We start from the raw sequence: 25,281 nt of genomic DNA on the forward strand, positions 1-25,281 counted from the left end.
AAGGAATGTTTATGTTTACCCACTACCTCAACACCATATTTTATGTTCTGTTATGTCGGGGTTGCGCACTGTCACTTTGTTGTTGCTCTTGTTTGCACATTTGCACGTGCACTTTATGTTGTCTGTAAAAATGTTACTTAGCTAGTTAGTTTTTGTTAATTTATGTTGTAATTTATGTTAGATCTCACTGTCCTGTCTATGCTAGCCAGTTAACTAGGCCTCTTGGTTAGCTAGTTTAGTGTCTCTGTTAATTTATGTTGTAAGTTTATGTTGCATGTAGCACCTTGGTCCTGGAGGAACGTTGTTTCGTTTCACTGTGTACTAACTGTATATGGTTGTAATGACAATAAAGCCTACTTGAACTTGAACTTGAACTTAAAAGAATTAATCTTACTAGAAGACTTTAAAAACTGTATATTTGAAAATTTAGTCATTCACTTAAACGAACAAAAAGTCACGTCTCTGTCAGCAGTCGCTGTGCTGGCTGACGAGTTCGTTTTAACACACCGAACAGTTTTTACTCCTACGTTGAGAACTGATAAATTTGCTGTCCGTGGGGTGGAAGGGCAGGTGAATCCTTCGGCTGGTGGTGTGAGACCGGCGAGGGGAGGAGTTTTTAGAAGTTCTCAGTATCGCACAGGGGGAGGTAGAGTCTGTTTTTATTGCCTCAGTGAAGATCATCTTATTTCAGACTGCGAAGCCTGGAAAAAGAGAAAAAATGCATCAGTGAAATCTAAGAGTGTAGGTTTTATTAAAAGACAAAGAGAACAAAGAGAACAACATTTTACCTGATCCAACAATAGCAGCATATAAACCCTTCATGTTGCAGGGATGGGTGGCAGACAGCTCGGAAGGAATTCCCAGGTCAGTGACTGTTCTGCGGGATACAGGTGCAGCCCAAAGCTTGATGCTAGCTGGCACACTAACTTTGTCACAGAAAACGTACACGGGAGTTGATGTAATTTTGCGGGGTATAGGAGCAGGCTGTGTTAAAGTTCCACTCCATACTGTCTACCTTCAAACTGACATCGTAAAGGGTGAAGTGTGTGTTGGAATTTGTGCTGAACTCCCTGTTGACGGAGTACAGATTATTTTAGGAAATGACCTAGCTGGTGGTGTTGTTTTTCCACAACCAATTGTTATAGATACCCCCATAACAGATGTGAAAAGTGACCTCTCTTCTCAATTTCCAGCAGTGTTCTCATCATGTGAGGTTACACGAGCACAAGCGCGGGAATTTGTCGTGGGTGAGGTGTCTAACTCTTTTCTGCAGTCTGCAGCTATGACTGGAGAACTGTGTGTTAAACCAATTTTACCCAACCATGATGTTTTACCATTACAGATGGGACGCTCGCAATTAGCGGCGGCGCAGAAGGCTGGTCCATCATTGGCTACATGTTTTGCAACTATTTTAATCTGTGCAACTGTGCTGATCTGTGTTGGTGCCTCGTTCTTCGTAACAAAATTGGATTTGTTAAAAGGTTATTGGCAGGTGCCACTTACGCAGCGTGCTTCGGATGTCTCCGCGTTCGTAACACCAGATGATTTCTTGCGATATACCGTTATGGCCTTTGGTATGCGAAACGCTCTAGCTACCTTTCAAACGTTAATACAAAAGGTGTTATCTGGTGTAAAAAAATTGCGAAGCATATCTTTATTTTGTTGTTGGGTATTGTAGGTGCATGTTATTCACAAGTTCTGACGCGTGTCTTTAGTTACACAGTGTCACTGACGACATCAGACGTTTCGTTGATTTCTTTGTCTCTTGTTTATTTCCAACATCAAAAACAACGGTTGTTACAGTTTCTTGCATAAATCCACTGTAGTCACGACAAGTCGCTTGCTGTGTTCTGTAGCTTCGATAGATTACAGTTACAACAACTTATTTTACTGTATTCCTTTTAGCTTACTGTCTCACGTTATCACGGTCAAAAGCTTGTGTGCTCCAAACCTTTCTGTATCCTTCCGTGTCTTAACAACAACTACAACTAACGTGCGTGATAGACATGGAACTGCATAACTGTGGGATGATGTCACAGAACAACACATGAAATGATGTCACAATACAAATTATATTTATGATACTTAATGCTTAATGTTTAACTAATAAACTGAAATAAGATAAACAACAACAAATCACAAGAATGAAATATGGCCCTTACATTTCCAGCCCCTAATTGACAGGCAGGAAGACTGACAATTACACACATTTTTTGTTTTGTTGTTTTTTCTTTTTTTTTTTTACAATTGGGCCACAACATTTACTATTGGATTAAAATTTGAATTAACTTTCTTAACACTTTAGAATTAACTTTCTTAACACTTTAAACATTTTTTTTTTTTTTTTTTTTTAACGGTTTAACTTAAGGTATTCATATTGCTGCGTACCAAATGAAAGGAACATGACTACTTTATAAGGTAATTAACAGTCCATTTCACATATCAGGCACAGCTTATCGATGGGTCTTTCCAGGGTACTGGTTTTAGTTTTGACCAGTACACGTCTCACAAGTCCTTTTTTATCAGGGAACACTTTCGTGATCCGTCCGATGACCCATGAATTTCTTGGAGAAGACTCATCAATTATTAGAACTACGTCTCCAATCGAGAGGTTTTTTCTCACCTGAGACCATTTTTGGCGCTCCTGAAGCAAGGGCAAGTATTCACGCACCCATCGCTTCCAGAATAGGTCGGCAAGATACTGAATTTGCTTCCACTTGCGTCGTGCGTAAGTGTCCTCTTTTTTGAAAAGTCCAGGAGGCAAGTTTGGCTGTTTTTTCATCAGCAGCAGGTGGTTAGGTGTCAGGGGCTCCAGGTCTGTGGGATCGTTTGTAGCGGTGGTAAGGGGACGGTCATTTATTATAGCTTCCACTTCACACAGAAATGTGTGCAAGCTCTCATCGTTTAGTGTTTGTTCTTTTAGTACAGACCTCAAGATTTTTTTAACTGACCTTATCTGCCTTTCCCATATTCCACCGAAGTGAGACCCAGCAGGAGGATTAAATATCCATTGTATCCCCTTTTGCATGAGGACGCCTTCAATTTTTGACTGATTCCACTGTTGGATAGCTTTACGCAATTCAGTCTCAGCGCCTATGAAGTTTGTTCCATTATCACTTCTCATAACTGACACCTGGCCTCTTCTGCACATGAAGCGTCGAATAGCGTTTAAGCAGGAGTCTGTATCTAATGACTGCGCGACTTCAATATGCACGGCTCTTGTTGTCAGACAAGTAAACAATACGCCATATCTTTTAACATTACTTCTACCCCGTTTGACCTCGAAGGGTCCAAAATAGTCTACCCCTACGTTAGTGAACGGTGGGTGATCTGGTGTTATTCTATCGGGTGGCAGTTCTGACATTTTTTGTTCACTATTCTTCGCTCTGATCTTTCTGCATGTCACACAACTGGACAGAAACTTTCTCACAAGGGAATTTGCTGTCGGAATCCAGTATTTCTGCCGCAATTTTGAAAGCATATAATTCCTTCCACAATGTCCGACCTGTTCGTGAGTGTTTCTTAAGATTAAAGTTGTAATGTGTGAGTCTTTGGGTATAATGACAGGGTGTTTTGCATGCTCAGGCATTGCAGACCTACCAAGACGTCCTCCTACTCTTAGCACTCCATCCTGCATTACTGGATCTAGTTTGGAGAGACAACTGTTTCTTTTTACGGAAGCATTACCCTTTTGTAACATGGAAATTTCGTCTTTGAATTTTTGGTTTTGAACGAACTTAATGACTTCGTTTTCTGCCCTTGTTAAGTCCTTAATTGATAGAGACTTATGGTTTTCTATTATTGAGTTGTTTGCCTGTCCCTTAATCCTTTTCGTTCTCTGTTTAAGCATGTCTTTAACGCAAAGAATCCAGGCAACGGATCTTTTTAACTTATACCAGTCGGAGTGATATTTAATCAGTTTACTCACGGCATCTGTGCTCTCTGTAGTTTTTACGAGATTCGCTGAGGCTGAGTGTTTAATCTCAATGTCATCCTCTTTCGTCGACAGATCGTGAATGTTTTCAGGCCATTTACTCTCTGGTGTTTTAAGAAAGGGCGGACCATGGATCCAATTGTTGTTTTTCATGAATTTTTCACAGGAAACTCCTCTGGAAGCAGCGTCGGCTGGGTTTTTTAAAGTGTTGACGTACCTCCACTGCTGTGGCTTGGTTGACTCTCGTATGATGGAGATTCTGTTAGCGACAAAGGTTTTGAAGCGAAGTTTTTCATTAACAATGTATCTCAAAACAGTTGTGCTGTCGGTCCAAAACACAGAGTCCAGCAGTTCTATTTCCAGTTGACCTTTCAGCATTTTGTCGTTGTTTACGGCGACCACTGCCGCTGTCAATTCCATTCGGGGGATAGTAGTTTGTTTCAAGGGCGCTACGCGAGGATTCCCCATCATGAATGCACAGTGTGTAAGTCCATTAGCATTTACTAACCTAATATATGAGACAACTCCATATCCCATTTCACTTGCATCTGAGAAGTGGTGAAGTTGTGCTGTATTTGTGACTCCAAAGTCAACTGGTTTTACGCATCTTGCTACACTAAACTCAGACAATTGATGCAACTCTTGTAGCCAGGCCCTCCATCTTTTTATAAATTGTTCGGGAATGTCATCGTCCCAAGCGAGTCTCTCTTTACATAACTGCTGCATTAAGATCTTAGCTGGCAGTATGACTGGTGCAAGGAAGCCTAAGGGGTCATAAATTGAACTAGTGACTGACAAGATTCCTCTTCTAGTCACAGGCCGCTCTTTTAAACTAATCTTGAACTTGAGCGTGTCTGAATTAATACACCACAGCACCCCTAGAGCCCTCTCAACAGGGAGTACGTCTTTACTCAGATCTAAGTCCCTCATGTCTTTAATTCTCTCACCCTCAGGGATGGAAGCTAGCAATGTACGACTATTACTTGCCCACTTGGTGAGGTGAAACCCTCCACTTGCGCACAGTTTGGTGAGATTACTATATAGCGCAACTGCTTGACTATGACTAGAGACAGACTTCAAGCAGTCGTCTACATAAAAGTTTTTAAGTACTGTGTTGACTGCCTCGGCAGATGCATTGCTGCGGTTTTCTTCTGCTGTTTTCCTAAGGGCGAAGTTAGCTACACTTGGAGATGATTTTGCACCAAACAAATGAACAACCATTTTATACTCAACCAAGTCCTGACTCACGTCTCCTTTCGGCCACCACAGGAAACGCAACAAGTCTGTGTCCTTTTCCGGAACTCTGACCTGATAGTACATGGCTTCCACATCTGCCATCATAGCAACTTCTTCTTGTCTAAAGCGTGCGAGCACCCCAATGAGTGAGTTTGTCAGGTCGGGTCCCTGCAGAAGCTCGCTATTTAATGATATTCCCTGATAGCTAGCAGCACAGTCAAAGACTACCCTTAGCTTTTTCTTTTGAGGATGGTACACACCATGGTGAGGTATGTACCACACCTGCCCGTCTTGTCGACTTAGGTGGGGTGTGGGGACCTTGACTGCATGACCCTTCTCAAACATGTCATTCATGAAGTTTAAATACTCTTTGTGAAAGGAGCGGTTATGCTTAAACTTCCGTTTGAGGTTCAGTGCGCGCTGCATGGCTGCGCTTCGGTTATTGGGCATTTGAATAGCTGCTTTCTTAAATGGGAGACCGATGTAGAAGTGATTATCGGTAAATTGCAGGGAGTTAGTTACAGAGTCTAAAAACTGATAGTCCTCTTGTGACAACTCAGCTTTGTCATCACAGTTCCGTTCAGGAAAATCATGGTTGTACTGTTGTATCAGCATTTGTTCCACACTTTCGATGGAGACTCTGTTGACTGCAACGCTCACTTGCTCATTGTTACATGTGCCTTCCTCGACCGACTCTCGAAGAGGTCCATTTATGGTCCATCCAAGAGCAGTCTTTACTGCATATGGCCCATTGTGCCTGCTGTTAATTACTCGCCATGGTTCTAGGAGCCTGTGCTCTTTGTTACCTATGAGAATTTCAACTCCAGCATTAATGTAAGGCAGTTTTACTTCGCTGAGGTATGGCCACTTATCAATGTCGTGCTGTTGTGGAATATTTTCCACTGAGACTGGGATACTCTTTTGTGTGAACACTTTGGGGAGTTCAACAAAGGTGTTTTCTTCCAGACTGCTAACCTCTAGATCAGTAAGCACATAGCTTTTTACTTGTTTCTTCGCGTTCAGGGTGCTTAACATGATGTCAATTTTTTTACCTTGTACGTTTAATCGCCTTGCTAGTGACTCTGTACAAAATGTAGCAGAGCTACCTGGGTCCATAAAGGCGTATACTTTTACTGTCTTGTTGCCCTTTTTGGACTTTATTTTAACAGGTACTATGGAGAGAATACAGTCATCTCCAGCCCCGATACACGCACTCGTTTCGTGACTCGCTGTAACAGGCAATGTTTGAACTGGTTCGGTTTCGTCAGCCTTTGCGATCGCTTGAGCTGTGTCTTTTGCTGCAATGTGTAGCATGCGAGGATGTTTCTTTGAGCACAGCTGACAGGTAATTTTCTTCGTGCAGTCTTTGCTTAAATGTCCTTTTACTAAACAGCCAAAGCAGAATCCATTCTTTTTTAGAAAGTCCAATTTGACCTTATATGTCTCATTGTTAAACTTGTGGCATTCGTCTAGGGTATGATCTTGCTCACAGGATGCACAAGGTTTAGTGAAGGCACTAATAACTAATGCACCACTACTCTTTACTGTGATTGAGTCTCTATGAACTTTACCAACCTGTTTTACGCCGGTCGCAAAGCTGCTGCCCCTCTTTTCTTCAGTTTTTTGCTTGAATCCTGGAGAGGATTTGCTGCTGTGTTTTTTACCACTAGTCGTTGTACCACTAGTCGAAACGTTCAGGTCTCCAAAGAGTGGGTTGGACATTACCTTTGCTTCTCGTTCTACGAATTTCATCAGCTGCACGAACTTAGCTCTTTCCTGATTGCGCTCCTCGTACTTGTATACGTGGCTTCTCCATTTTTCACGCAATTTGTAGGGCAGTTTTGAGGCAACACCTCTCAAGTTGGTAGCATTGTCTAGCTCATCCATGTAATCGATGCTTGACATGGTATTGTAACATTCTACTAGGAACAGGGAGAAGGTTTTTAGCGACTTTCCGTCCTCTGACTTTATTTCCGGCCAGTTGAGTGCCTTTTGCATCAGCGTTGTAGCGATTATTTGTCTATTTCCGAAATTGTCATGTAACAGTTTCATAGCCTCTGCGTAGCCACGATGTTCTGGCATGAGCAGGCAGCTTCTCACTAGGTTCTTAGGCTGTCCTTCAGTATACTGCTCGAGAAAGAACAGCCTATCATGATTGCTATCAGTGTTGGTTTCGATGGCGTGTTTAAAGGCTCTTACGAAGGACGTGAACTCAAGAGGGTCACCATAGAATGGAGGAACGTTGCGCGAGGGTAAGGAATGTTGCCTCTGACTCTTTGCAAACATTTCTGTAAGATCTGCCTGAAGTGGCATCCTACCCTGAGGCTCCACTATGTCAGTGTTGTAAAGTGAGTGTTCGTTACCTTGGGTGGGCCGTTCCATTAGGGTGCTTGACATTATGGGTTTGGCACTCACTGGCATGCTTAAGTGGGTTGCTCGGAGGCGTGATGGCAGCTCGAGGTATTCCGTTGCCGAACTGTGGTTGCAGTGGTCGTTTTGCTCTGGTTCCGAGGGGCGTGCACCACTCGTTTCGACGACCACGCTCCGTCTGGCAGGATGTTGTTTTTTGCGGTTCTGGTAAGAATTTAGTTCAGCATCGGCCATTGCAAGCGCCGTTTCCATTTCCAGCCTTTCCTTTTGTGCCTTTAATTGTGCTTGTTTAGCCTTTAGTTGTGCTTTCAATTGCTCTTCCTCAATCTTTAATCTTGCTTTCAATTGCTCTTCCTCAGCCTTTAATTGTGCTTCCTCCAGCTCCAGCGCCTGCCGATGGCTTAAAGTTGCTGCTTTAGCCAGCAAAGCTGCTCTATTGGCTTCTGCCTTTTTTAGTCGAGCTTCGGATGCTGCTGACGTTAAGGACCTCTTGGATGCCGATGACGTTACGCTTCCTTGCCTTTGGGGGGCGGGCGTCTTACGCTCCGCCATTGACACACTGTCGTTTGGCGAAACTCCATCGTCAACTGTTTGAGACGGCTTAAAGCGATTACTAGTGTCGGCGATCCACGACTCCACTCTTACCATGAATTCTGAGCAGCGTGTTAATCTAGGGTGAAACCAGTGTTGCTGATCAGTTTCACGCTCTTCAACCTTTGCGCACGATCGCACTTTTACATTACTTTCAATAAAGTCGTTTAGCAGCGCTTTGTATTGGCGGCGCTTGGCTTTAACGTCATGCAAATTACAAGCATTGTCCATAAGCGCCTCTAGTTCATTGTATAATACAGTCAACTGACTCCACTTGCCTTCTCTGGCGCTCTTCAGTTCGTCGAGCACCATCACCTGCTCAAATTCGGCGATAGCGGCGTCGTCCTCGCCGTGTGACATGGTGAAGTTTAAGGCAGGCAAGTCCTCTTCTCGCTTTCGGTTTCGGTTGATGCGCGTTTTTGAAGTCGCACGCGCGCTCTTCACAATCTTAAGTCACTTATCTTCATTTCTGCGGCGGAGCAAGCTTTTGACTTTAATGTAGGTGCATGTTATTCACAAGTTCTGACGCGTGTCTTTAGTTACACAGTGTCACTGACGACATCAGACGTTTCGTTGATTTCTTTGTCTCTTGTTTATTTCCAACATCAAAAAACAACGGTTGTTACAGTTTCTTGCATAAATCCACTGTAGTCACGACAAGTCGCTTGCTGTGTTCTGTAGCTTCGATAGATTACAGTTACAACAACTTATTTTACTGTATTCCTTTTAGCTTACTGTCTCACGTTATCACGGTCAAAAGCTTGTGTGCTCCAAACCTTTCTGTATCCTTCCGTGTCTTAACAACAACTACAACTAACGTGCGTGATAGACATGGAACTGCATAACTGTGGGATGATGTCACAGAACAACACATGAAATGATGTCACAATACAAATTATATTTATGATACTTAATGCTTAATGTTTAACTAATAAACTGAAATAAGATAAACAACAACAAATCACAAGAATGAAATATGGCCCTTACAGGTATCCTTAGCTGTTGTTCTGTGTGTTTTTAGTCAAAATAGGATTTTTGACTTTTATGGGTGGGGGTGTTACATGCCCGTGTGTGGCATGTAAGCGTAAATGCGCGGATGCTGGTGGCGGCGTGCACGCGCGCTCTTTTCTTTCTCTCTCTCTTGCTCTCCGCCCTGATTGGACGTGCGTGACGTGCGCCAGGATTGGCCGTCTTTGGACCTGCGCGTCTTTTTAAGATCGCAGAGGGAAGCCGGAAGCGCGCGCTGTGTGATGTGTTTGGAGATTGTTGCTTGTGCTTGTTTATGTTAAAAAATAGAAAGCTGTTGAGTCGCGCCTGTGTTGTGAGTGTGTGGTGTGAGTTTTGTTCTCTTTTGTTTATGTTAAATGTTATATGTTGGTAAATATTGTAAATAGTTATTTTTGTTAGTTTATACATTTTCGTTTATGGAAGCAGTAGGGGTTGGGTGCCATTTTAGTTAGACCCGTTTTCTCCTGTTTTGAATGTTTAGTTAGGGAGTCAGTTTAGCCCTGTGTTTTTGGTTTAGTTTTTCTTTGTAGTTTAGTTAGTTTCTGGGAGGAGATAGGGCAGGGTTTTTGTTTGTTGTTTTGGCCTTGGCCCAACCCTGAAGCCGAGAGCTTCCGGTGTGTGCGTGTGTAAAAATAAAAGAGTCAAAAGACAAAAGTCAGTTGTAAGATTTTATTATTTATTACGCCCTGGGACCCTAGACCTGGGGACGTAACACTATCATTGAGAAAATAGGAAAAAGAGGTAATGATACTGAGATAAAAAATATTGGTTAGCAGAGCAGGATGCATACACTCTACATAAACCGCTATCTACAATGAAAAAAAACAAGGTTTTTGAAGTTCATAGCTAAACTACACTTCAGACCAGCTAAACATTCGTTCCGTCTGTAAAAATGATGGATAGAGGTTATATAGCTCCACAAGCCTATATTAAATACTGTACTACACGACCCAGGCCGGAAATGGATTGCCAGGGTACTACCGAACTCCCACCACCTAGCAGGTCTGCAGGAGGTCTGTTCAAGGGTCTTTTTTCAATGGCGGTTCCGTTCATCAAAAGAGGATTCTCTATTGCTAAACTGCATTTAAAAACAGCTGCCAGGGGTTTTGTTTATGATGTAGTGAGCAACGTCATGACCAAGATGCAATTTTAGAATCAAGACGGATTGGGTCTTGCAATGATTGCACTTAAATAATCTAAATGACCTCTGGGTCAACGTCACATGATTCCTAATAAAAGGCGCAAGGTAACTAAAATCAAGACCAGTGTGAAAAAGAAGCAGAGAGGTAGCAAGCCTCATCGAATTTCTTACAAAAGGAGGCAGGAGGGGGGTGAGGAGCTTTGGTTGCTGTAGCTTCTGCTTTACTTTCCAGTATATTTGGTATAGACAGGGTCAGCTGAGGGGTTTCCTGATCACCCAGCTTAACCAAGTTTTAAAAAATTTTGCAGGGCCGCCGTGTAGAGCTTTGCCTTTTCATATTCAATTAAATCTGTCCTTGACAAAATGTGTCGGATTGTCTCATCCAAGTTGTTTTCAACAGTTTTTCTTAGACTTCTATGTTCTGCGGTCATGTTTTAAGTTTGGCAGGCTGATGTTTAGGAACTAAATACACTTAACCTGCCGTCTTCATGTCAACTGTTTCGGAATGCAATTAAACTACTTATAAAGGGAACAGCTACGCTGAGCAGAGGCAGAAGAAATCCTTCAGACTGATTAATAGCTTACCTTTTTGTTTCAACAGATGCTCTTTTATCTGCAAAAAGTTTGATGATATTTTTTTGTTTGTTTTTTCAAAGTTCGGTACTGTTTGGTCGTCACCGGTTTCCCCAGAGAACGTTTAAAGCTACAGTAGTTCACATATACTCAGTATGAGTTTGGTCGATACATCACGTAAAATAACCTTTGTCTTTCGGGACCCATATAATGACTAACAACGGTAGGGATTTTTTCAAATTAACTGACAGTTTTTCTGGTGCTTGTGCTTTCAGGTCAACAAATAAATACCCATAAGGTCTAGAAGTGGCATCTTGAAAACATTCAAAAAAATACTTAGTATGCTGTTCTGTAACATATCTCTAGGGTTTTTAAAAAGACCATGTTTTTGGTGTTCAGGTTGATTGTTCTACTTGTCTTGCCTTGAAAAAAAGAGATTCTGAACCAAATAAATAACCTACAGGTTAAAATCATGCGTGTATTTAGTAAAAGCCTTTTCTACTTAGTTGTTTTTACTTGCAGAGTGTAAGGTTTTATAATATTGTAAGACAGTGTAGTCTAATAAGAAGATTCCTGTGTTCTGAGAACAGACCCCTCACTGTGCCTCCTCATGCCTTATGTGGTAACACCTTCTATATCCTGTATCCAGACGAGGATACATCCAAATGGCTCGTCTGCTAGAACCCTTTTGTTTAATCAGGAGAATGCAAATGCATCTCCTCTCACCTGTCTGTCTCCGGGTCCCTCTATGACTGACATGTTAATGACTGGTTCTTTTGATGTTCGAGACGTAACACTGTTTAAATGTGCTCTTTTTGAATAAACAGAGATCTTCAGAAATCATGCCTGCGTGTGTGTGTTTTTCTTTCCTGGTCGTTTGGGCCCGGACTGGTAAGTGTATCAAGGTGCAGCGGACACAACAAGAAATAACTCTTCATCTCCTACCTTAAAACTCTTGAAACAAAAATCTGGGATTCCTTGAAGAAATTTTATATTTAAACAAATCATCGTACAGAGGTTGCCAACATGTGTAAAACAATGTTTTCAGGAACTAGCGACATTACGTCTTCACAGTTTTCCAATAACATTTTAATAAAATAAGACTTTCCACTATTACTGAGTCCGCACACAATACAAGAAAAAGGCACTAGCATCCTTGCATCAAACCCGGAGACGTTCATGTTCGATCACGTTTTAAAACACAACGTCTCGGGTTACCCTGTTTTCTGAAAAAGCGGGAACGAGATACTGTGTGAAAACGCTATAGGAACGTTTCTTTGTTCCACCGGTTGTGAAGCATGTGTGTGTCAAACACGCCAAAACTTTGGCTTATATAACCTCGGTCAGGTGACGTCATCTGATGAGGTGCACCTGCAGGTTATAAATAGGACTGAACCAGAAACATCCTCAGGCCAATTTCTGTCTGAAAGGACGTCCAGTCACCCCCGCAGTGCGGCGTTGGCGCGCAGCATCTCCTTCCCGCTTTTTAAGGGAACAGTGTTACAGCAAAGTAACACGAGACGTTCCCTTTCAAATTCTACTGCGTGAAATGCTATGGGAACAAGAATACCAACACCACCGCACTGCAAGTGTCTGGACCCCCAGGGTTGTGTGATGTGTGCACAATAGCCAAAGACGTCTCAGACATAAGTTTGGGATGCTGATTTGAGGACCCGCGAGCGAAGGTGTCAAGTAACCTTACTTTAGTAGAAATTTTGGGTATTTACAGATGTGGCCATTAAGACTGCGCGTGTCTTCCTGCGAGATGCCGCAATTTAGCGTGCGGCGTGCCGCGACTTGCTGTAAGCAACATTCGAGAATTTAAATGAGTGTGTTGTGCTTCACTGAATATCCGCCAGATGGCGCATGGAAGGACTTTATCTAAAAGCCGGACTGTAGTACTGTACTGTACAACGAAAAACTGTGTATAATTACTTAGCCCAATGGTTCTCAAACATTTTTTGTCATTCCCCACTTAAGGCGGTGGGCGAATTTTTAAGCCCTACTTGTCAACAAAATGATAACAAAAACGGCCAAGTTTACTATTTATTGAAATATCAATTTCTAAACCAATAAGATCAAATTACACCAACAGATAAAATACATGTGCAATTGTTATAACAGGCTTACTTCGTCACTTATCTAGAGCTTTCTTTTAAAAAAGTTCAGGGGCTTATTAACGTGACTGGGGTGTGTTGTCTCTAGGTGTCTTCCTAATTTGTTGGGTCTCATGCTGTCTGCTGCCGGCGGTTTAAGACACAAAACACACATGGGTCTCTCCTCTGCCCCCACCATCACCACCATGAATCCAAGCGCAACATAGGCTTCATCATGTTTTCCTTTCGGCTGGCTTTTTGGTTGATTAGGCTGATAGTGCTAAATCAACTCCTTTTTTGTGGTCCATGTAACAAATGTATCCATTCACGTTATTATGCTCACTACATACAGTACAGTATGCTACTGACCCGATGTTTTGCTCTAAAATGCATACAAATTATAACAAACGAATTTAATTATAAAATAAGCAATATAAAAAAAAATTGTATAGGGGAAAAAATACATAAATTATATATTTTTTCATATACAACATGTATATTTTATATTGCTTATTTTATAATAAAAATCATTTCCTGTAATATTTCACCACAAACAATATTTATTTAGTGTAATTTGTGATAAATAATTTGTACATTTACAAACCCCTGCAAAATAAATGTGCCATAAAATAATCATTTTGGGGGATTTGTATTAATCGTCTCGACGGCTGTCACGCGTCTAGGGTTAATTATAATAGTAATAATATATTTGATAATAATAAACCTTTGAATGTATGTCCTAATATAATATTTGATAGAGATTATGTAGGGGAGCAATCCGTGGCAGGGGGGCATTTTAGCGCATAACACGTGTTTGTGACAGCGGTAAAGTTACTTTTATATTCGCATCTCCGAATTCAATAGCTGCGTAAATAAACCCGCAAAAAAGATACCCACATATATTTCCTCTCTACATTGTTTTTAAGCTACATCCGCCTTAAATTATACAGGTTTAAAAGCATAAACACCATTATTCTCTACAGCGCATCGAATAATTTAAGGATCATGGCAAAATGCCGCAAAGCAACAAAAAGCGTAGAACGATATTGATCTTCCCTTCTGTTTAGCGCCTGAAGGATCAAAAAGCAACTTTTTTATCACACTGGAAACTAGAAATGCCAGACTAGTACTGCCTAATAAAATATAAATTTTTGACAAAAATACAGAAACATCAGCATACACATTAGAATAAATGAATTTACATATATAATACCAAATGTTTCCTTATATATTGTTCCTCTGGAATTAACATGCCGACATTAAACCGTTATTGTTGCACTATGGTTCCACTTTTTCTCTGATGTTATTTTAATTTACTTGTATTAATGATCCATTTCTTTGTGTGTCATTATTTAGTTTCGAGTGTCCGATAAAGAAAATAAAGATTAAATAAATCAATAAAGAAAAGCTTGAATTAGAATAGGTACTTTCCTATTATTTTTCACTAATTCCCTCCCGTTCATTGCGCCCCACCTGTCATGTCTGTATTCCCCACTAGTGGGGCGCGCCCCACACTTTGAGAACCACGGACTTAGCCTAAAACAATATTGTTTCCAATGCTAAAGCAAACATGAATTTTATTTTGCTTTACAACAGATCTTTCATGATGAATGTGTGTACATGTGCTTCATATTATTTTCATAATAATGAAATGGGATGCCCAAATTAGTGCTTTAAATTTCTTAATAAGTTTCTTATATATTTTTGTAATGTTTTAACAGGGACAAAACAGTGAAAGACATGGCAATGTTTCGGTTTAAATGGTATTGAAATTAATTTAATTTCCTGATAGTAGGCTATCTGATAGTCTTAACTATGCTAATGTCCTGATTCGTGAATATGCCAACATATCTTATTTAAAACGTAAAAATGTGTCGACATCATCAGAAAACATGAATGAACAATATATATTATATTATTAAGTAAATATTATTTATGAACACAAACTTCTTCTGGCTTTTTATAATAATCATCATATTTGCTATTTGTGTCCAGCATTTAATAATTATTTAATCCATTATTTAACCACAACAGGAAATAATAGCTGGAATGTGATGTGATTGTAAATTCATGACTGAAATAAAGCTGTTCGTCTTTTGTAAAGTACTTTTACTTTACAAAAGGTAGCGTTTTTATCAAAAGGTTAATAAACGTGTGTTGTACAGTATATACAATATCTATTTAGAAAAAATGCCCCAGTGATTTTGGAGCTTCAGGAAATCTCCCGGCGCTCTGCGCATAACACCGGGCCAACTCATGTCGGAAAGAATTTATAAACGGTTTCTAAGCGTGGGCTATTGTTTTTTTACTTATAATATTTGTTAAATTTAATTTAAATGAGGTTTGGGCTCAGGACTTCGATTCTGCATCGTGATTCTCCTCCTTAATTTACTCCATAGTTTTAATCAGTGCTCAGCCGCACACATAAAGTTTTCCAAAGCGCACCGGCAGAAGTAGACTAATGATTATAAACGCATCGGGAAAACAGCAAGCAGACTGACTCTGACCATTTAAAAAAACATTTGCGTTCATTTTCTGACACGCTCAAGTTCACCAAAAACAATACAGAACAGCGCACCTTATTTGTTTTCAAACATTTACAAAATCACAACGTTTTTTCGTTATTGTGAGTGCGCTCAAATAAAAGTTTAGTCTTATATAGTTTTATTATATAGTTTTTGCACATTAATCAGAGTCCTCATCTGTTACATTTTTGAGGACAATAAGTTTTTTTTCAGCCTGTCACGGCGTGCGCCCAAATCAATATCGCTCACTAGTTAGACGGCCTCCCCTACAGATATGCGAAGCAGCGGGGCCGCTGAAATAGGCACGAATGGTGAAGAAGAGCTCTCCTTGCTAAAGATCCCGGCTTGCAACCCGCGCTATAAAAATACTCGGGGTTTGTTGGTTTACAGTGGATTTTACTACGCGGTGTGAGTGAGACGCGCGCACACAACGCGGAAGTGCGGCATGCAAACAGGGCAAATGGAACGCGCCCCAGGGGCTTTAAAGAAGAGCCAGCGCAAGCGGACAGGGGCAGAAGCTGCTGTCCGCTGATGGGCGTCGTACTCGTATTTTATAGTGCGGGGTGCAAGCCTGGGATCATTGGCATGGATAGCTCACCAGCATGTCATGTGGGCATTATAAGATTTGTATTGAAAACTTCTAACTAAAAAGTGGCAGCTGGCACGCCTAAAAATAGACACAGGTTAATTTTTTTTATAGTCTAAATTAAAATCCTCCTCTTTAGTGCCTCCTATTCCTATTAATCTAGTTCCTATTGTTCTTTTAGTGTCACTGCGTGTGCTTCCAATGCCAGACAACATTCAAATGCAAATTATTCACTCTTCCCAAGTGTGAATCAGCTGTTCTCACCTATACATATTAACCTATGACATTGTTCCCAATGCTGAAGCAAACATGAATTTTATTTTGCTTTACAACAGATCTTTCATGATAAATGTGTGTATATGTGCTTCATATTTTTTTCAAAATGATGAAATGAGCTGCCCAAATTCATGCTTTAAAATTCTTAATAAGTTTCTTATATATTTTTTTTTATGTTTTAACAGGGACAAAACAGTGAAAGACATGGCAATGTCTCGGTTTACATGGTGTTGAAATTAATTTAATTTCCTCATAGTAGGCTATCTGATAGTGTTAACTATGCGAATGTCCTGATTCGTGAATATGCCAACATATCTTATTTAAAACGTAAAAAATGTGTCAACATCATCAGAAGACATGAATGAACTATATATATATATATTATATTATTAAGTAAATATTATTTTATGAACACAAACTTCTTCTGGCTTTTTATAATAATCATCATATTTGCTGTTTGTGTCCAGCATTTAATAATTATTTCATCCATTATTTAACCACGGCTGGAAATAATAGCTGGAATGTGATGTGATTGTGAATTCATGACTGAAATAAAGCTGTTCGTCTTTTATAAAGTACTTTCACTTTACAAAAGCCAGCGTTTTTTCAAAAGGTTGATAAACGCGTGTTGTACAGTATATACACCGCGACAGCGCGCTTAGTTACTCACTTCTCACCTTTCATGTAGGTCTGCTCGGACTTATTAATTCGTTTTAAACCCCTCAAAAATGCGTGTGTATACAGCTCAAAACCTCCATCAGTTATTAAAGATAGCGTCTACAGTATTTAGAAAACATGCCCCGCGATTTCGGAGCTTCAGGAAATCTCCCGGCGCTCTGCGCATAACACTGGGCCAACTCATGTCGGAAAGAAGTTATAAACGGTTTCTAAATGTTTTTTACTTGTTTCTCAAGTTCACCAAAAACAATACAGAACAGCGCAGCTTATTTGCTTTCAAACATTTATAAAATCATGTTTTTTCGTTATTGTGAGTGCGCTTAAATAAAAGTTGAGTCTTATAAAGGCATGTAGTCTTATATAGTTTTAATATATAGTTTTTGCACATTAATCAGAGTCCTCATCTGTTACATTTTTGAGGACAATAGGTTTTTTTCAGCCTGTCACGGCGTGCGCCCAAATCAATATCGCTCCTCGCTCACTAGTTAGACGGCCTCCCCTTCAGATATGCGAAGCAGCGGGGCCGCGGAAATAGGCACGAATGGTGAAGAAGAGCTCTTCTTGCTAAAGATCCCGGACTTGCAACCCGCGCTATAAAATACTCTGGGTTTGTTAGTTTACAGTGGATTTTACTTCGCGGTATTCAAATGAAAATTATGCACTCTTCCCAAGTGTGAATCAGCTGTTCTCACCTATACATATTAACCTATACGTTTTCACCTAAAGTGTTTAGGTGAAATTCCACCTATACAAGTGTGACAAATATGCAAAAAAAAAAAAAAAAAGGGGCAAATACTTTTTCATGGCACTTCACATGGAGTCAGATTGTTCCACTGGGCTGAAAATGTGGCAGGTGGAGTTATAGCACTTTTCAAATCACACTAACTATACACTGATATGAATAACTTTGAATGATGAATGCTTTTTAGCACCCTTGTGACTCAGTAAGACACAATGCACAGAATATTTTCTAACAGCCTGTAAATGATATATTTTAGCATGAGAAATGAGAAAATGTCTCATTTTGCTGTCAAACTGTTTATAAGCCCTGAATAGGCGGCAAAGGGACGGAGCCGCCTATTCGTTCCGGCTGGCATCAATTAACGTCAATATGATCTCGGGCTTGCTCCACATTATAAAAGCAAAGCGCTGAGTTTAGTCCGAGATCAGGGAAGTACGTGATGTGGTGGAAAAAAGGGCAGTGGCGGTTCTACACTGAATTGCTCCCCGGGCGAGACTCCCTCCCGGCGCCCCCGTCAGCGCCACTTCTAACCAACCAAACCCCCTGTCTGACGTCTCCTCGGTCTTGTTAATTTGTTTTAAAACCCCCAATTCTGTGAATTCCCCCAGCAGCGAAACCGGTTTGATAACTTCACATCTGTCGTAAACATCACAGTAACTGTGGGTGCGCTTCACCTCGGAGCGTGCTGTCGTGTTGTATTCAATGAATAGACTAAAACAAGAGCATGTTTGCCTTAGCATTGGAAACAATATTGTATTAGGCTAACTTTATTAAAGATTATACACTTTTGTATTTTTTGTCCACACATGTGGGCCTCTTAAACTTTTTAGATATTGATCCTTTTTTGATGCAGCAAATTTTCTGAGCAAATTTATAATAATTTCCATAAATGAAAAGCAGGAAGAAGAAAAAGGTTATGCGAAAATAAGAAAAAGCTTCAGAGGTAAATGCTGTGAAATGCTTCAAATCAACAGATTCTGCCTATAACAGGTCAGGGACAGTGAGGCTGGATCCAGCAGCGCACCACATCCCACATCATAATACATGCTGATGATGACCAACACGTCTCCCCTGATCTACCAAAGCCACGTAAAAAGAATGGCAATCAAACAGAATAAAATTAGTAGCAGCATTAACTTGTGCTAGTAATTATTATGGTGGTCAATATTAATTGAAATAATGTTTCTCAGCATTATTTCGTATTAATATTGACTACCATAATAACTAAAATAAGTAACTAGTTACTAGCGTAAGCTACTGCTGCTACTGATTTTATTTTAGCCTACCTGTTTAGTTTTATTGCCATTCTGTAAGGGTCCACCACTAGAGGTCACTGTTTTTCATTTTGTAATTTTTGTTGGCTGACTCAGTTTCCCAGCAGGCACCTTGGTCAGGTGATGCGAGTGCACACCTGAATCGAGGTAGCCATCAATCCATTTATGAATAGCTGTTTAGACTGGGAAACTGGGTCGAGCATTTTTGGTTTTACCACTGTCATGTGTGTGGGCATTTTGTTCTCTTTTGTTTTGTATTTTGATTTTAGTTGTGTTGACTTGGGCTCTCTTATTGGCAATGTTTCTGTGCATGTTTTGTGTGTCTGTGTTTTGTGGAGCTGATTCAGTCCTGTCCTAAATGTATGTGAGTACGGTGGTCTTGGTCCTTCCTGTGTTCTTATGTGTTTAGCTAGAGCCAGGTAAGTAGTTAGGTGTGTGTTTGGCTAGGAGCGTGTTTAGCTAAAATCTATGCTGAGCTAACTAGCATGCTTCTAGCCATAGCTCCTTTGTGTCTCTAGCCGTTCTGTGTTTCCTATCCCCCTAGTGTCCCAGTGCGCCTAGCTTTAGAGTGCCGCCCCCCCTAGCTTTGGAGTACCGACTAGCTTGTTAGTGCCGCCTCGCCTAGCCACAGGTATCCTCTGTCTGTGTTTCTGTGCCCCCATTCCCTAGTGTGTGTTAAGCTATTAGGTAAGTGTAGCTTAGTGCATGTTGGGGCTAAAGACGTGCTTAGCTAGGTGTATGTGTAGCTAACTGCCATCTTAACCATGTTTAGCTAAAAGCCATGCCTAGCTGATTGCCATGTCTTTAGCCCTTGTCCCGTCTCTCTCTTGGTCTCTCGTTTCTAGTCTCTACGTGTCTCCCCTCTCTCTAGTGTCTCCCTCTAGTGTCTCCCTCTAGTGTCCAGTCTCGGCTCCACGTATAGTTTGTGTTTGTCCTCCCTCTGCCTGTGTTTTGCCACAGGACGTGTTGTGTGTCCCTCTGCCTGTGTTTTGCCACAGGACGTGTTGTGTGTCCCTCTGCCTGTGTTTTGCCACAGGACGTGTTGTGTGTCCCTCTGCCTGTGTCTTGCCAGAGAGCCCCTGTTAGCACAGAGTTAAGTATTGTTTGTTCCTTTGTTTCTGTCTTTATTTATACTTTGTGTTTAATGTTCATTAAAGACTTTTTTTTTTTTTTTTTTTTGATTAAACACCCCACTGCCTCTGTGCCTGCTCTCACTGCCCATGACGATTAACACCTGCCTTTACACCCCGTTTGTGACACATTCCTTTTAAAATATTGTCTTTATAGATTGTTTGTCTTGATGCGTTTTTATTTTTATTTCTTTGTTTTACTAATATGACCCAATATATGTTCAGTGATACTTCAAATAATATGTTTAAATAGCATTGATTTCTGTATTGTTATATTTTTATACTAGTAACTGGTGTTAAAAATGTGTCAGGAAGTCCAGGGCCACTTTTTGGTTCCAGTCCGCCCCTGGTAATAACGAATGGAGAAAGCGCAGTCAAAGCTCAGAGATTCTGTGTTCCGCGGTGGGTCGTTAATAGCTGACACTCAGTGACAGCCAATGAAATTGAAGCATTTTTGTCGTTTTCCACGTGGTGTGGCGTTGCTTAAATAATAGTATAAACTCGTCCAGACCCTGGTTCGAATCCCGCTCTGGGTGAAAATGTTATAAATGTGAATCCTTTGTTTTACACTTTTTGTTTATGATCATTAAATTATAGCAACTGTAAGGTGAGTGCTAATGTGTTTCATAGCTTAAGAAAAAATAATTCTCAATTGAAAAAATGCTTTTAGTGTAGTACTGAAGCATAACTTGATAATGTAATAGCTATATCGTGGCATTTTAGCGCATAACACCAGCATTTTGAGCACTGGCTGGGAATCAAACCCAGGTCTTTCGCATGGCAGGCAAATCACCTACCACTGAGCCACCAGTGCCCGTCTATGTTTAAAGCGCATTAAAACAATACTGTTATAGGCTAACAGTATACTCGCTGGACCCTCTACAATTTGCATACATCTTTGTTGTCCTTTTACACACAAAATACAATAATAAATTCGGATAACTACTACTAATAATAATTCTGAATGAAAATGAAGAATAAATACATATCAGTTTGAGCTTGACACGTTTATGAGCTCTGTCGCTTGCTGTCAATGGGCGCCTAACAGACAACATTTTTCGGCTTCAGTAGACACACAATACTTTAGACTGAAACATGACTGCCCCCTACAGGTAATGAAGGGCATTTTCACAGCTGGGATCCCTTTTCCGAAAACGTGCGTTTTTAAAGGCCAGGGGCCTCATGTATAAAACTTTGCGTAGATTTCATCCTTAAAATGTGCGTACGCACATAAGGCAGAATTTGCGTACGCACAAAAGTTTTCAGATTTATAAAACCGTACGTACGCCAGAACGTGCGCAAGGTTCGCTTTATAAATCACAATTATCTGAATATTGTGCGTAGGTGCACGTGCTTATAGCTTACCCCAATCTCCTCCTAAAATAACCATATTTGGAGGTTAAGACCGCCTAATTTGAATATTTATGATCTCCCTGCATATTAATACGACCGATAATTGTCATTGATCTGTTGGCTAAAAATGGAAAAACAGAAACGAAAAGCAAAAAAAAAGAAACTTCACCGACTGCGAGATGGAGGTACTGCTGTCTGAGGTGGAGGGCCGAAAAAAAGTTCTATTTGGTGGGCTCTCTGCGGGAATTTCAAATAAAAGAAAGATGGTAGAATGGGAGCAAGTATAACAGAAGCAGTCAATGCTATTACATCGGTGCCTCGCACAGTCCAAGAGACCAAAAAAAAAATGGTCAGACTTAAAAGTAGTCGTTAAAAAAAAGAATATGTGCACACAGGCGCAGTGTCGTAACAACTGGTGGTGGTCAAGGAATCACTGACCTCTCAGCCTTTGATGTAAGGGTGGGCGCGATTATAGGGGAAACAGGATTAAGTGGAGTTCTTCCAGAATTCCAAAGTGATACGGATGTGATTTGCGGTGACGATGGTAAGTAATTGATTTATCTACACATTATATAAGTTTTTGTCTGTTTAAAATTCTGCTTTTTTATTGTGGATAATTTAAATCAACCAATTCAAATTCCGCGGAAGTGGAAAGTCCTAAAATATCCAAGTGACAAATCTAGCAATAGATGCAGCTGTCCTTAAGATACGTTTGTTAAAACAGTCAATTTTCCTGTTTATTCATATGCAAATAAAAATGAACTTAAAAAGACAACACCACTTGTACTTGAACACACAGCGCGGTTTCTCCGCGAGGGTCTTTCCAATACTGGCCGTAATTCAGAACACAATTCCAAGAGGATGGCTCTTGGGAATCGAAATCGGCTCATGAGCCAATCATCATCATGAGCAAGGAAATCTTCACGGTCTCTGAAAACACGCTCCCTCGGTAGAGCGTCATTAGCAAGGTCTTCTAACAGCGCTAGAGCATCCATTATGATGATATGTTATATACGCACATACCTTTTTATAGCCCATTTATTAAAAAAAAGTTAATTCAAAGTATTTGCACTTGGTTAAGAATGCCAATTATAATGATAATTCAGGTTGATGCAATTTGATTAATTGGGTGATGACTATTTTAAATAGTTATTGCTATTTGGGCCAGTTGGTGTCGCCAAAACACAGACTCTTCTAAAAGAGTGCGTACGCACGGCCAAGTTTATTTTTTATAAATCCCGATATGTACGTGGAAAAATGCGTACGCATATTTCTATGCCCATTTTGGGCGTACGCAACGTTTATACATCAGGCCCCAGATCTGTAAACAGGAAAACAACGCATGCAATCTGATATTTCGAGATCGGTTTCAGGCCTCCTTCATATGTGGAAATAAATTCGATTTAAATCAGATATGTGCTAATGTGACTGTCGTGTAAACAGGCAGTTCGGATTTCCTGAGGCATTGTGTTCTGTACGTCATTAAAACTGCGAATTTTCACGGTTTGGTGACATAATGTTATGCTCCAGAGAAAGCGCGTGTCGAATGATAACATTGCAGGTGACATGGAAAAGAAAAAAAGCCCCCCGCCTTGTGTTAATGCTTATTTAGGCTAAATAACAGTAAAATCAGTATTTGGTAAATGAAGCATATGCTGTATGGAACTGTCTTTAATGCTTACCGTCCTTCTGTGTGGCAAGGCTTGCGTGCAGAATATCCAACTAGAGTCAACCCAAAAGCATTGAAATTTGATCAGTTGGAAAAAACAGAGAATCCAACACTGTACATTAAAAAGCATTTAAAGAGGTGGAAGCAAGAAACTGAAAGTGATCCTGAAGGAGATGTACTGTTGTCTACACTATTTAGACAAACCATAGAAAATGCTGTAGGAGAAGTGAGCAAAAGTTGAAAGGTCAAGAAAAAAGAACTGCAAAGAAAGCTGACTTAGTTACAGCTTGAAGAGCTAACAAAGAAAAATAAGAGAAACGTCCAAGCTACCCTGGCAACAGAAGAAGCAGGGCAGATGTCTGTGAGAGGGCCAAATCCTTCACCAAGAATCCAGCCAGCTGCAGTCACTACAATGACAGCACCAGCTGCATTTTCCCAAAACCCACACCAAATACATGCACCTGTCATTAATGTTTTCACTCAGAAACCAGGGCGAAGGGAGTGGAGAGCCAATCAACAACAGAGAGGACAAAGAAACACTTAGTCTAACTTTCCCCCAGAAGTCTCTTGGGGATGTGGACAGGCTGGACATAATCGATCAAGTTGCCAAACGCATCCATGGCCAGCGCCCACGCGGGGTGCGATGGGAGTGGAGTGGCTACAGCCTCCTCGAGATCAAGTTCCAGGCCCAATAAACCCATGGAGAGGTCCAAAACAGGGGTATTAGGGGTGCCCAGAGAGTCCTACAGGGGAGAATCAGTTACCAATCTTAACAACCAATGCTGAACAAGAACCCATGTTACACATTGAGGTAGATGGGAAAAATACACCCATGTAAGTTAATACAGGAGCAGTTTATACATGCTTAAATTTAAGTCATGCCTCACATTTCCCCTTGTCTGGGAAATTTGCCAAGACAGTAGGATTCTCGGGACTAAAAACAGTTAATCCCTATGACCGCTCTAGTCCATCTACAAACTAACAATAAAAGTGTGACCATACCTGTATTAGTTTCAAGTCAGACACTAGTTAATTTATTAGGTAGAGATGCATTATGTAAATTAGGACTTCAAATATGGTGTTCCCCAAAAGGTGTGTATGTTGACATGAAAGGTATTAAAAATCAAATGGTAATGACTGAGCCATAAGCAAATGTATATTGGATAGGACAGCTAGAGAGGGATGTAAGTCAAATGATCAGTAAGTGGGAAATATTCATTAAAGCACAGATTCCAGAAGCACAGGTACCCATTGCGGCTTTACACTGTACAATGATGTATGACCCAACTAAGAATACTGACGTAGAACAAACATGGCAGGAAGAAACAAAACAGCACAAGGTTTAACTAATTACACAGCACATCATCATAGGTCGGCAAGGAGCAGCTATCAGTGTAGATGAGTGTGATTTTGTAAAGAGGTGGTTTAATGTAACTAATTCTGTTCCTCATGTAACATTGTATGTAAGTCAAAATAGCAGCTCAAAGGATTTAGAACCAATGATGAAAAAAGCAAAAGAAGTCCAGTGGGAATCAACCACAAATCCATTGATTTTTCATTCTGAGGATAAAAACTATATCAAAATCGTATGTGGTAATAGCTTAATTGGTACTCCTCAGGAAGTTGTAGTCACACGTCACAAACACAAATGGCAAAATCAGCATCCGAGGTAGTCTAGACTGTCGAAGATAAATTGTTTAAGGAAATGGAGAGTCAAGTCCCAACTGGTTTATGGTCTCGCTATGATACAGATGTGGGCCTAATTAAATCAGCCAGCCCGATTCAAGTACAACTTAAACCAAATATAAAATTGCCCAGAATAAGACAATATCCTTTACGACCTGAGGCAGAAGCAGGCATAAAAAACACTATTGAAGGCCTTGTAAAAGCATCTGTACTAGAAGAAACAATCAGTTGTTGTAATACTCCAATTTTCCCGGTAGTTAAGCCAGGTACAAATAAATGGCGTCTTGTGCATGATTTGCGTGCAATTAATAGTATAACAGAAGATTATCCAGCAGATGTTCCAAATCCACACACACTGCTAACCAATGTCCCACCCGAAGCCAAATATTTTACTGTAATTGATCTTTGTTCAG

Source organism: Clarias gariepinus, chromosome 14 (assembly GCF_024256425.1).
Source record: "Clarias gariepinus isolate MV-2021 ecotype Netherlands chromosome 14, CGAR_prim_01v2, whole genome shotgun sequence".
In the NCBI taxonomy this organism is placed as follows: Eukaryota; Metazoa; Chordata; class Actinopteri; order Siluriformes; family Clariidae; genus Clarias; species Clarias gariepinus.